This window comes from Lytechinus variegatus, chromosome 13 (assembly GCF_018143015.1).
Source record: "Lytechinus variegatus isolate NC3 chromosome 13, Lvar_3.0, whole genome shotgun sequence".
NCBI classification, from domain to species: domain Eukaryota; kingdom Metazoa; phylum Echinodermata; class Echinoidea; order Temnopleuroida; family Toxopneustidae; genus Lytechinus; species Lytechinus variegatus.
Window position 1 is genome coordinate 4,842,013 of NC_054752.1, and position 5,880 is coordinate 4,847,892.

Below are 5,880 nucleotides of genomic sequence, written 5' to 3' on the forward strand. Positions count from 1 at the left end.
TACATTTTCAGTGATGAATAAAAACAAAACGATGGATATTGATGTGAAGTTACAAGAACTGATTCAAAAAATGGTTACGATTATACACACATCTAATACAATATACATGATATAAGGATGTTTTAAAATAGCTTTATTTATAATGTAATATCATGCAGGGCTCATACAAGATATTACATTGAAACAAGAAGATATAGGTTATAAAAGAGCTGCTCTCAATATATATATAACAATGTTCACTCAACCAACTGAAAGAAAGTAGTGTAAAGTATCTTCATATAATGATAAGGGGAGGATGATAGCTCTCTAAAGTTATAGAGCATACCCACAACCAAGGGAAATAATAAAAATTGTCCGTTTTTCTAATACTTTTTTCAAATTTATGAATTGAAAATATGCAATGGTAGGATGTTTCAACATTCACAATATAATTTGTTTGTTCAGTTTGATGATTCATCAGTCATGGATCTAGAGGATCAATCGTTATTCGAATATGAGAATATTATCTACATCACCTGCAATTATAACCCCTGATGACGTCATCATCACTCGAGATCCGGCAAGGTGATTGAATCTATTCCCCAGTCTAGTTGATAAAGGGAATGATGCTACTCTTCTCTTCATATCACCTCCACTCATGACCTGATCAATCACACACGTCTTGTTCTCATCATCTGATGTCACGACGTAGAGGTCGTCTGTCATACGATCAACGCACACATTCAAGATGACATCACTGTGGGGGATTTCCCTATGATCACCCTCTCTGTCAATGATGAGTGCCCTGTGATCAGGTAGTAAAGGTCGAGCGATGATGTGACCTGATGACAGCACATCGTACATTACTATCTCCTCTTTACTCGTGATGGTATTGATAATCGCATCATTAGTTGGGTTGATAACGTATATCATAGACTGACCCCCTTCATTAGCGATGATCATCCCTTCCTGATCGATTGCAACACGCACCCCTGCATCAGTACGCGTCGTGTTTCTTGGTATTGTGACGTCATTGATGTGATTCCACTGTGGTCTGTCGCATACTCTGATGCCCGGGTAGACTGTCCCCTGTACAACCTGTGATGCCTCTACCACATACTATCTTGTCATCATTCAGTACTGCACATGAGATTATACATGATGTACCACTACTGTTGATCACTCTCTGTGTGGTTCTACTGTTTAAATCTAACATATAGGTATGTCCTGCACTAGTCAGTGTATCTCTGATCATCACCTTATCTTCATCTATACATCCAACGATACGCGGGTATCTGATTTTATCTGTGACATTGATTGTATCAATGAGCTTCCACTCTCCATCATACCCATCAATTCTTCCATCATATTTCTCTCTCCCAACACCCTTCACAAACCTCACACCTGATACAACACGATTTATTCCTCTCATCTCACCCTCATTCAGTTGTTTTTTTAGTTCCTCACTCACCGATGCATGCACACGATGTCCATCAATGACAATATTTTTATCATCTTCAAGAATTATGTCCAGTGTCTCTTTTGCGTTCTCTGCTGATCTGGTGTCGTCTTGCCACGATTGTTCAAGCTCTCCAATCTTTCTCTCGATCACTTGAGCGATGTTTTGAATGTCAGCATGAAGAATGCGCTGTTTATCAATTATCGGTTTTCGTCTTTTCTTTGCGTTTAAACGATTTTCATTATGTCGCTTATCTCTCTTCTCATTGTTCTTTTCAATTTTATCCTGGAGCTTTCGAATCTCCTTCTGAAGATGTTCATTTTCGCCATCAACCTCCTTGTCGATTAAATCAGCATCTTCTTTTTCCTTGGCTCTGTCTCTTTCAATCTCCTCTTCGATTTCGGAATCAACCTCATTCTGAATAGTTTTAAAATGTTCGTCTGGGACATGTTTACCCTGATGAATCTCAATCCCATAAACTTTTAATAGCTCCAATTTGTTTATCACTGTTTTCTGAAGGATGGTGAGCTTTGCTTTGTTTTCCCGTAGTGCGTCCTCTATGTCCTGCCGTACACAAGGTTTTTCATGATGATCTATCACAGCGCAAGAAAGACATAAAACTTCGCCATGCGTCTTGCAGTACATATCCATGATTTTCTCGTGTTTCTCACAGAAGAGATTAGGTACACCTCTTCGTACTATTCCGATGCATTCTTTTTTCAAGGCGCAGTCATGACAGAGCTTCTTCTTCTCCTTCACATAGAACGTGACGTCAGTAATCGATTCGCAGTCAGCTTCTTCACAACCAGTGTCCTCGTCAACTGAGCTGAATTTAGACGCCATTGTGATAAGAATTTTAATGGAGTTGGGGTTGGGAGCTGTAAAGAAAGGGCAAAAAAAAGAAAAGAAATAGTATTTAGGGCGAGAAACATAAGTAATATTACAATACACTGTTAGAAAATTTCTACTTGAAAAAAACTTCCTGGAGCAGAATCTCGAGAACATATGTAATCTTAATACTGCACTGTGTAATATCAAATGCATTTGTGTATAAAATAACAGAAAATTTGGGGTATGTAACCTTCTTAATTTATTGTAATAAATCCGTCCCCCTCCCTTTTCTAAACAGACCTCTTCTGTAAAATTCTAAAAAAAGATAAAATCTTTCCTGTTTTAACAATTATTTACAGAATGATTTGGTTACTTCTTTCTGTAGAATATGTGTTTTTTCTTTTGTATTTTTTTTCTAACAGTGTATACATTTATCAGATTATATTTATGCGCTGATATCGAGAAAACAGCAAACGAGAGAGAGGTAGGGGGAGAATAGGGGGTAGGGAGAGAAGAGCGAAAGGGGTGGGAGGGTTAGCGTTCGAAGTTCTAAGTACGTCTATCTCGATCATTACCTCTTAAATCATCTTCTTATCTTGGTTTGTAAAAAGATGTGCTTCCTACAACATAGAAGAAACTATGACCGTAATCACGCACTCATTAAACTCAATGTTTTAACGATTTCCGTGATGAAAAATCCACATTAGATCCATCGCATTACAAAATATACTAGTATCCAACTTACATGAATGTTCTTTCCTTTGCCAGTCACAGTTCTAGCTGACTCGATAAACTCTCCCAAAATACTGATTTGCGGAAAAAAATCAAAAGTAACAAATTGAAAGTAGATATTTTAATGCAACCAACAGTGAGTGTATTTCTAGTTGTTAAACTTTTACTAGTAACGTGTATCATCACTTTACACCCACAACTGAATCATTTGAAATGTGTGAATACATATTTTGATAAAGCAATGAGGGGCGATGAGCAAAGAAAGAGAGAGAGAAAGAAAGAAAGAAATGGCAGGCACTGCTGCACTTTATGAATATAAGGATGACGAAGATGCGTCATATGTTGCTAAGTTACCGATCGCTTGTTTTGCCTGGGCATTCATTTTACAAATGCCCATGTCGCTTGCATATTTGGCACAAACATGTATGTCGAGACGTGGTGTATTATAGCACTTGAACGGGTCGCATGGGTGCTCCCCGTGCTCACTACCGCCCCTAAACTGAAATACTAGCTATTTCACTCATTCTAGACGGAGTTACCGGGAAATATTTGGCTCTGTCCCCCCTAATAACAGGCATATACGCCGCTGCAACGAGCATGACGAGGCGCCTGAAACCACTCGGCACCTGATGAAGGAAAATTACATAATAAAAAAAGCGTCGGTTTCGCGGGCATTTGGTCAAGTGGTCGGACCTGTTACACCCACAAATGTAATAATCGCCCACAAATGTAATAACGCCCACAAATGTAATAACACTTTACCCACAAATGTAATAACGCCCACAAATGTAATAACACTTTACCCACAAATGTAATAATTTTTGATCGCCCACAAATGTAATAACACTTTACCCACAAATGTAATAACGCCCACAAATGTAATAACACTTTACCCACAAATGTAATAATGCACTTTACCAACAAATGTAATAATGACTTTACCCACAAATGTAATAAATTTGAAGTGATTTTTGGCGAATTCGTTCTAAACTAATATCCTATAGTAATGCGTTCATATAGCACAAAAGTTCAAAGTCTTTTTTCCAGACCCGGTTAATGAAATATTACAGTACAAGTCCAAGTCTTTTTCCAGACCCGGTTTTTCAAAATTATAATATACGTCCAAAGTCTTTTTACCAGACCCGGTTGTTTCAAAATTATAATATACGTCCAAAGTCTCTTTTCCAGACCCGGTTAATTCAAAAATTATAATGCAAGTCCAAAGTCTTTTTTCAGACCCGGTCGTTTCAAAAGTTATAATATACGTCGGTGAGGGGTAAAGACAACACTCTAAGCCCAAGCATTTTAAGTGGGTTTAATTTTGAAGATTGGTTTCAGCTTTTCTTTTTTTTAATATTTCTTTATGTTTTAAATAACCGGGTCCAGACGAAAGACTAAGCATAATACTCGTGTTATTCCACAAGAATAAGAATATGAGTCTTTTGTTTTTAGGATTGTTTAAATCATTTTTAAATCATTGGGTCTGGAATAAAGACAACGCTCTAAACATGTGCTTTTCTACATGCATGGTCTTAATTTGGAGGATTGTTGGTTCTTAGATTCGTTGTTGGGGGTTGAGTTTTATTGATTTTTTATTCCTGAAATAATTGTGTCTGGAGGAAAGTCGATCTTCGACAATCGGTCTTCATGTTGTTCCACAGTAATTAGATTATTGGGTATTCGTTTTAGAATATTTGTAAAAACTATTTTATTTTTCAAATAGTAACCAAGTCTGGAGAAAGGATGTCTGCTTTACCCACGCGTTATTACAATATTTTGTAGGGGTAGTAGTATTATTTAAAAAAAGACATATTTTTACTGGGTGAAACTTTGGAAATTTGGTCTTAGATTTGAAGTTTTTCAGTTACTTTTTTTATAGCCGGGTCTGGAGGAAAGAGTACGTTTTAAAACTCGTGTTATTCCACGAGAATAAGAATATAAGGTCTTATGTTAGAATATTTTTTTCGTAACTGTTTTAGGTCTGGAATAAAGACAACACTCTAAACCTCTTTTAAAACAGGTTCTTAGGTTGAAGGTTTGTTTGGTCTTAGACTTTGATTTTTTTTATTCTTACTATTAGCGTTTTTTTAAGAAAAAATATGGTCGGGCTGAAAGACTACGCTATATCCAGCATTAATAAGATTATGGGGTCTTTATACTGTTTTTAAACTGTTATTCATAATGTTTATATAACAGGTAACCGGGTCTGGAAAAAAGACTTTGGATTTATATTATAATTTTTTAAACAACCGGGTCTGGAAAAAAGACTTTGGACTTATATCACAATTTTTGAAACAACCGGGTCTGGAAAAAAAGACTTTGGATTTTTATTATATTTTTTTAAACAACCGAGTCTGGAAAAAAGACTTTGGATTTATATTATAATTTTTGAAACAACCGGGTCTGGAAAAAAGACTTTGGACTTGTACTTTGATGTTTTATTAACCCGGTCTGAAAAAAAGACTTTGCACTTTTGTGCTATATGAACGCATTACTATAGGATTTTAGTTTAGAACGGATTCGCCAAAAAATCCCTTCAAATTTATTACATTTGTGGGTAAAGTCATTATTACATTTGTGGGCGATCAAAAGTTATTACATTTGTGGGTAAAGTGTTATTACATTTGTGGGCGTTATTACATTTGTGGGTAAAGTGTTATTACATTTGTGGGCGTTATTACATTTGTGGGTGCAACACAACCCCCTTTTGTGAATCAGACCTGAAAAGGAATATTTAGGAAACTTTATGGAATACACTTTTAGGATAGGTACTTGACAAATCAAATAATTGAACTATTATGCAAGCGCTCAGCGCGAGCTGAAAATGCTTATATTTACACCATAAAGTTGACATAATTTTTACATAGCATTTTTTCAAA

The 5,880-nt window shown here is 36.1% G+C and overlaps 1 pseudogene; it reads right to left on the bottom strand.

Moving 5' to 3' along the window:
- Positions 1 to 483: 483 nt before the first annotated feature.
- On the bottom strand, positions 484 to 3,208 carry LOC121426867 (annotated as a pseudogene).
- Between the last annotated feature and the right edge of the window lie 2,672 nt (positions 3,209 to 5,880).